Source organism: Vicugna pacos, chromosome 14, assembly GCF_048564905.1.
Source record: "Vicugna pacos chromosome 14, VicPac4, whole genome shotgun sequence".
In the NCBI taxonomy this organism is placed as follows: Eukaryota; Metazoa; Chordata; class Mammalia; order Artiodactyla; family Camelidae; genus Vicugna; species Vicugna pacos.
Window position 1 is genome coordinate 544,635 of NC_133000.1, and position 8,291 is coordinate 552,925.

Genomic DNA, 8,291 nt, shown 5'->3' on the forward strand with positions numbered 1-8,291 from the left:
TCACAGTTTAGTTCATAGGGATTTTTATTTTTTCAGTGTCTTTCACCAATCTTGTATTGGTAATGTGAGGAGACACAATTTGCATAAGATTCAGAAAGTGATAAATTAGAAAACTATAAAGTAGTTTGCTATTAATAGTTTATATTTATCATAATATATAATTAATATATATTGTCCTTTATGATTGAATTTGTAATGAATGTAATTAATTAATCATGCTTTATTTGCTTTTTTAGGTTAAAAGCTGTTCTCCAATGACCCTCTAAGCTGGATTCTCTTATTTTATTTTTTAAATTCCACATATAAGTGGTATCATATGGTATTTTCTTTCTCTTTCTGGCCCACTTCCCTTAGTATGAGGATCTCCAGGTCCATAGTTCATAGGAATCGCAAACACATTTGTGAATGTACATAATTGCTGTGAAGGAGCTCTTTATTTTATTTTATTTTATTTTAGAAACTGTTTATTTTCCATCAACCTATTTCCATTTTAAGAGTTTGTGGAAAGAACAGCTTATGACCACTCAGTGGTTGCTGCGACCCATTCGGTGGCCTGAGCAGCAGGAGGTGCAGACCAGTCTTCGTGGCGGGCTGAGCGCCCCAGTCTTCGGTAGGGAACTGCTGAACAGGCACAGAGGGCACCTGCACGCCTTTGGACCAGTCCACCGCCTCAGGAGTGGGAGCCGTCCATTCACCCTGAAATTCCTCCTTTGTAACGGCCTTTTCAGCTGCAGCCTGCTCTTCCTTTTCAATCTCTTCAGGATCTCTGTAGAAGTAGAGATCAAGGGTGTTCCCAGGAGAGGGTGCCGCGCATGCGCAGAACCTCCCGGAGAGCATCCACCACGTCAGACCCACTGAGTGAGATGTCCACCTAGTGCAGAAGGGAGTCCGTGTTACACAGGGTGATGGCAGGCAGGTTAACGTGAGGTGCCTCGGTGAGAGGCTGGTGGTCAGCCCTGGGATCAGTAACCACCAGAAGTCTCGGCTCCTGGAAAGCTGCCTGGATCTGGTTAGTGACGGTTCCAGGTGCGAAGTGGCCAGCAGCAGGCGTGGCTCCGTGGCAGCAGCAAACTTCAGCACAGCTCACTGTCCAGTATTCCTGGAGGATGTGACACCGACATCAGCTGGGTTTTCAATAGTAACAGTGGCACGAGCTGCCGCAGACGCTTCTCCCAGGTTCTCTTCAGCTCTGTGATGTCGATGCCATCAGGGAGTAGATATACTGTTCCACTTGGAAGGCAAGGTTGGTACCGCCTAAGTGGGTTCCTGCTGCAAGGAATTTGAGTACCCTCCTCCTTCATTTTCAGGGTATCAGGGCTCTGGACATTGTGAGAGTTTCCCTTCAGGTCACAATGGGAACCCAGAACAACGCCGTACAGACCCCTCTCTGGGCAGCGTGGAAAGAAGGAGCTCTTCACATGTTCTAGATATTAATCCTTTACCAGATATATGCTTATAAATATTTCTCTCACCCTATAGGTTGATTTTTCACTGTTGATTGTCTCCTTTACTGCACAGCAGTTTGTTTGGTGGGGAAGCTAATTAGATTTATTTGTTTACTTAATGGAAGTGCTGGGGATGGAACCCAGGAACCCGTGCACACCAGGCACACACTCTACCACTGAACTACACCCTCCCTGCTGCACAGTAGTTTTAAATTTTGTTTAAATAGCTTTATATTTTGTTTATTATTGTATTATTTAATTATTTTATTTTGGTGGGGGGCAGTAACTAGGTTTATTTATTATTTTTTTTAGAGGAGGGACTGGGGATTGAACCCAGCACCTCATGCATGCTAAGCATGCGCTCTACCACTTGAGCTATACCCTCCCCCAAGTAGTTTTAAATTTTGATGTAGTGCTATTATTTATTTTTGCTTCCGTTGCCTATGGTTCTGGTATCATATCTAAAAAATCATTGCCAAAGCCAATGTCAAGAAGCTATCCCCTCAAGTTTTATTCTAAGGGTTTTATAGTTTTAGCACTTCAGGGGAGGGTTTTGATCCATATAAGTTAATTTCTATATATGATGTAAGATGAAACTCTAACTTTAAAAGAAAAACAAAGCAGAGGACTCACACTTCCTGACTTTGAAACATACCACAATGCCCCAGTCATGGAAACAGTGTGGTCCTGCCATAAAGACAGCAGTGCAGACCAGTGGAGCCAATAGGGGACCCAGAAAAGAACCTCAAGTGTAGGGTGCAAAGGTTCAAATGCAGTTGCTTATGCTAAGCCCCAGGTCACAAAACTGAGACGTAATTACAGTTCCAGAGCTCCTGGAAATGGAATCTTATACTTGTCAGTCAGAAGCACCTGCATTCCCTAGATTACTTACTAGTTAAGTCATCTACCTCACAGACCCCAGCCATCCGCTGTAGGAAAGTGACTTTGCAAAGAACCCACGTGCTCCTGTGCAGTCTGTCTGGTGTAATGTCCTTGTTCCAGCTGCCTTCTGCCTGTAAAAGTCTTTCATTTTGTGCAGTTTCTTGAAGCCCCTTTCTATGTGCCAGATTGGATGCTTCCCAATTTGAATTGCTTTTTGCTCAAATAAACTCTTAAAAATTTTAACATGCCTCACTTTACCTTTTAACAGCCTCTTCAACAAATGGTGTTAGAAAAATTGGATATCCACGTATGAAAAAAAGAAGTTGGACCCTCATCTTACTCCATATAAAAAAATTAATTCAAAATGGATTAAAGGCCTAAATGTAAGACCTGAAACTTATAAAACTCCTAGAAGAAAACATAGGGGAAAAACTTCATGGTGTTGGATTTGGCTATGGTTTCTTGGATGTGACACTAAAGGCACAGGCAACAGAGGAAAAATAGCCAAGCTGGCAGGGAAAGAACCGACAGGACGAAGAGGCAACGTGCATAATGAGAGGAAGCATTGGCAAACCAGGTACCCGATACAGGGTTGACACACAGAATATACTGACTCCTCTAACACAGTGTATGCTTCACAGTTGTTAAGAGGGTAGGTCTCAGGTTAAGTGTTCTTAATGTAATAAAATAAAATTGGAAATCTCATGCAACATTGTTGGGAATGTAAAACTGCAGCCACCATGGAAAACAGCAAGAAGGATCTTCAAAAAATGTAAAATGTTACTAGCATACGCCGCTGCAATCCCACTTCAGGATGTAAACACAGCAGCACTGTTCACAATAGCCAAGAGATGGAGACAATATAAAGGTCCTCCAGTGGCTGAAAGGAGAAACAGAAATATTGAACTGCACATACAGATGGTGAGACATCATTCATGTTCAGAGAAGGGAATCCTTCTCATTCTACGGTATGGGTGACTTGACATTCTGCTCAGTGGCATAAGCACGTCACAAAAAGACAAACATTGCATGATTCCGAGGTGCCTAGAGTGGTCAAACCTTAGAAACAGAAAGTTGACTCGTGGTTGTCAGACCCAGGGGAGAGGGAAAAGGGAAATTTCTCAATAGACATCATTTCAGTTTTGCAAGATGAAAAAGTTCTAGAGGTCTGTTGCAGAACAGTGTTATTGACTTTTCACCACATAAAACAGAAAAAGAATCCAACTTCACTATTTCTCACGTGGGTGTCCAGTTTTGCCATCATCACTTGTCCTCTCCCCATTGAACAGACTTGGCGTCCGTCTGGAAAATCACTTGACCATATAGGAAACTGAACCCAGCGGCATATTAAAAGGATTATACACTGTGACCAATTGTGATTTATTCCTGAAATGAAGGAAGTTCCAATATACAAAACTTGAAGACACTGTATGAACAGAACCAAGGGGAAGAAATACATGATCATCTCAAATGATGCAGGAAAAGCATCTGACAAAATTAACACCTTTGCATGATAAACACACAAAATATACTAAAAATAGAAGGTAACTATCTCAGCATAATGAAATCCATGTAGAAAAATCAACCAGCAGTGAAAAATTTAAAGTTTTTCCCCTAAGAGCAAATATAAGAGAAGGAGTCTGTTTTCCCCCCGCTTTTGCTTAACACAGGATTGGAAGCTCTACCCAGAACAATTAGGCAAGAAAAAGATATAAAAGGCATCCAAATTGGTTAAAAAAAAAAAAAAGAAGAAGAAGTAAAACAATCTCTGTTCACAGACTCTTATATGAAGTAAGCCGTAAAGATTCCATGACAGGGGCAGGGGTTGAAGGGATATTAAAGCTAATTTAGTAAATTTCAAGATACAAAATCAGTACACAAAAATCAGTTGCATTTCTATACACTAACTATGAACAATCTGGAAAGAAAATTAAGAAATCAATTCCACATACAATAGCAACAAAAATGATAAAATACTTAGGCATAGATTTAACTATGGAGGTGAAAGACATTTACACTGACAATGACAAAAACATTGCTGAAAAAATTACAGAAGATACAAACAAATGGAAAGATATCCCGTGTTCATGGACTGAAAGATGTTTTCATCTTCCAGTCTTTTCAACAAATGGTGGTGGCAAAACTGGATATTCACATGCAAAAGAATGAAATTGGATCCTTACCTAACACCATATACAACGTTTGATTCCAAGAGGATCTAAAACCTAAATGTAAGAGATAAAATTAAAAATCTGTTAGAAAGAATCATAGGGCTAAATCATCATGACCTTGAATTTGGCAATGGTTTCTTTTACATAACACCAAAGACACAGGCAACAAAAGAAAATACAGAAAAATCAAACTTCATAAAAAGCTAAACTTCTGCACATCAAAGGACACCATCAACAGAGAACAGGGCAACCCACAGAGGGGAGAGAGTGTTTGCTCATCATGCTTCTGACTAAGGGTTATAATCCACAAGACAGAGAGAGCAAAAATTCAAAAACAAAGAAACAGCCTAATTTAAAAATGGGCGAAGGACTTGAATAGACACTTCTTACAGAGAAGATGTACAAGTAGCCAAAAAGCACGTGAAAGATGCTCAGCATCACTAGTGATTAGGGAAAGGCACATGGAAACCACAGTAAGATACCACGTTTCACACCCATTAAGAAAACTAGAAACTTCATAATATGTGAAAATTAAACATCACACTCTTTTTTTTCCCCAAACACTACACTCTTTAAGCGTCAAAGAGTCAAAGGAGTAATCACAAGGGAAATTGGAATATATATTGAGACAGATAAAAATAAACACCCAACACACCAAAACTACAGCAAAAGCAGCACTAGAAGGAAAATTTATAGCTATCAATGCTTACATGAGAAATGAACAAAGGTCTAACCCAGGAATCCCACTCCTGGGCACATATCCAGAAGGAACCCTGCACCCAATGCTCATAGCAGCACTATTTACAGTAGCCAAGACATGGAAACTGCCTAAATGTCCATCCACAGATGACTGGATAAAGAAGTTGTGGCATATTTATACAATGGAAAACTACTCAGCCATAAAAACCGACTACATAACGCCATTTGCAGCAACTGGAGATGTTTCTGGAGAATGTCATTCTAAGCGAAGCAAGCTAGAAAGAGAAAGAAAAATACCATATGAGATCACTTATATGTGGACTCTAAAAAAGAAAAAAGAGGACACTAATGAACTCATCTACAAAACAGAAACAGACCCGCAGACATAGTAAACAATCTTTTTGAAAAAGAATATGAAAACAAATAAACGTATGTATATGCATGACTGGGATGCTGTACACCAGAAGTTGGCACACTGTAACTGACTATAATTCAATTTAAAAAAATAGAAAGAAACCACATACATATACACACACACACACACACAAAAGCTGAACCATGAAGAAACAGAAAACCTGATTAACCTCCTAATAGAGTGATTGACTTCAGTAATCAAAAACCTTGCAATAAGGAAAAGCCCAGGGCCAGACGTCTTTACTGGTGAATTCTACCAAACAGTTAAAGAAGAGCTAACATTATCCGAAAGAACTGAAGGGGAGCAAACACTTCTTAATCCATTGTATGAGGCTACCACAACCTGATACCAAAGCCAGACAAAGACACAAGAAGAGAAAACTAAAGACCAATATCCTTTATAAATATTGATGCAAAAATACGCCACACAGTACTAGCAAACTGAATTCAGATTTTAAAATTGTAAATCTTTAAAATCAATTGAAAGAATGAAAAGAAAAAAGCACTTCATTATCTCAATAATGCAGAAAAAGAATTTAACAAAATTCATCATCTCTTGATGATGACAGTACTGAATAAAGTAGGAATAGCAGGAAACTATGTCAAAATAATAAGCGTTTATGAAAACCCACAGCTGGCATCACACTCAGTGGTTAAGACTCGAAACTTTCCAAAAAAAAAAAAAAAAAAGACTCAAAACTTTTCCTCCTCTCAAATCAGGAACAAGGCTTATAAAGTTACTCAGGAAAGTGGTAGGACACAAAATCACAATAAAACAAGATCAGTTACACTTCCATACACTAATAATGGGCCATCAAAAAGGGAAATTAAGCCACATTCACAGGTGCATCACAACGAGCACAGTGCTAAGGAGCTAGGAATCAGCCTCCCCAAGGAGACGGAGCAAGTGAAGCAACGAGCGATGAGAACTGAGTAGCGCTGCTGGGAGAAGTCAGAGAAGACACAGATAAACGGGAAGATATCCTCTGTTCACTGGAAGACTCAATAGTGTTAAGATGACAACACAATCCAAAGTGACCTGCAGGCTCAACGCAATCTCCATCAAAATCCCAACAACAATTTTGCAGAAACAGAAAAATCCATCCAAAAATTCATACAGAATCTCAAGGGACCTCAAATAGCCAAAATCATGTTGGGAAAGAACAAAGCTGGAGGGTGCACACGCCTTCATTTCAAAACTCACTGTAAACTTTAGCAATTAAAACTGCAGTACCTGCATAAAGACAGACACGTACACAAATGGAATAAAAACAGAGCCCAGAAAGAGATCCTTGCCAGTGCTGTCAAATGGTTTACAAAGCTGCTGAGACCATCCTGGTAATATTTTAACAAAATTGTGTGACTTAAAATTCTTCCCAGGTCGACTTTAGTGGCCAGGGAAGCCAGCAGCCAGGGCTGGTTCCCCACCTTAAGCATGATGTGCACTTTCTGATCCCCAAATGCTGACATTTCTGTGTCCCTTTTGAGACACTCCTGGTGAACTAGACGCCAGCTTACCTCACTTTGTCAGGCGTTGCAGTGTCTCTGCACAGTCATTAAAAGGACCTCACGGGAGGGAATGACATCTCAGCTGTTACGTGAAATTCCTTCTACATCAAGTTTCTTGGCCCCTGGCCCCTAAGTCACATTGCTTCCAGCCCAGCCATAAACAGTGGCTGCCAGGCTGAGTTCTTCTTTCCCAGGTCCCCGGATCAGAGGTGTTGCTGGGCAATCTGCAGCAGTTTTCCTGACGTAGGAGATAGAGTCAGTCATCCCGGGAAGGGTGATCAAATAGGGCACAAGTCCATCTGTTCTCGAGTTCCTTTTCATAGAAATAAAAAGTGATTATCAGCAAACACCAATTAGCTGTGTGAACTGCAAGGGTCTTAACCTCTCTGTAACCCTGTTCAGCTTCTACGTCGGTCATCAGAAAACATTATGAGGAGAGTTTCAAGAGATTCTTTAAAATTCTAAGCATGATTTGTACCTGTCAGATGGAATGAGGGCCTCTCTGGCCAGCAACGGTGAAGGCTTTGAAAGTCTTAGTCTCTTCTGCGCCTTTGAGTTAGTTCTCAAAGCTCGACACGTGAAGGATGTAATGCAGGACTTCTGGGTAATACTGCTCTCTATAGAGCAAACTCTATCGTGGGGATAGACTTCTCCAGAATTAAAGGGTCATGTCACATGTAACTTTTCCTGTAGAATTACCTCATCACATGTATCTTAGAACATTTAGAGCTTTTGGTATATAAAATATTTCTTGTCTGCTCATTTAATCACGGGTTGTACTATTAAGAAATTTATTTTTGCAAGTGAGTGATTTGCTAAGTCAGGAAGAGGCATGCGTTTTTTTCAAAAGAACAGAAAAAAATGTAAGAAGCATTGACGAATAGTCGGTCACTGAGAGAGGTTTCCCTCAGTTTCTTTCCTAGTATCTACTAATTGTTGTAATTTCATAGATTTACTAAAATACTGGAAATGAACTGGTAAATGTTCTATTAGAAAGCAAACAGTGATTCTGGATTTTGGTTTTCACAGGATACAGATTACAGATGAAGTAATTTAGAATCTGATATTCGTTCAAAGAATATTAGCATTGTCATGATTTTCTAAATGGAATGATTTTTCAACTGGGTCTTTTAATAAGCTTTTATATTTTCAATTAGTATATAGTTTCAGT

At 39.8% G+C, this 8,291-nt stretch overlaps 1 long non-coding RNA gene and 1 pseudogene across 1 annotated transcript; both read right to left on the bottom strand.

Moving 5' to 3' along the window:
- Positions 1-514: 514 nt before the first annotated feature.
- LOC102525344 (small ribosomal subunit protein uS2 pseudogene) lies at positions 515-2,321 on the bottom strand (annotated as a pseudogene).
- Positions 2,322-4,173: 1,852 nt separating this feature from the next.
- On the bottom strand, positions 4,174-7,715 carry LOC116283376 (uncharacterized). The gene is made up of 3 exons (XR_004192986.2): positions 7,599-7,715; positions 7,130-7,433; positions 4,174-4,552 (listed from the first exon to the last, which is right to left on the bottom strand). It is a non-coding gene; the product is annotated as an uncharacterized lncRNA (long non-coding RNA).
- Between the last annotated feature and the right edge of the window lie 576 nt (positions 7,716-8,291).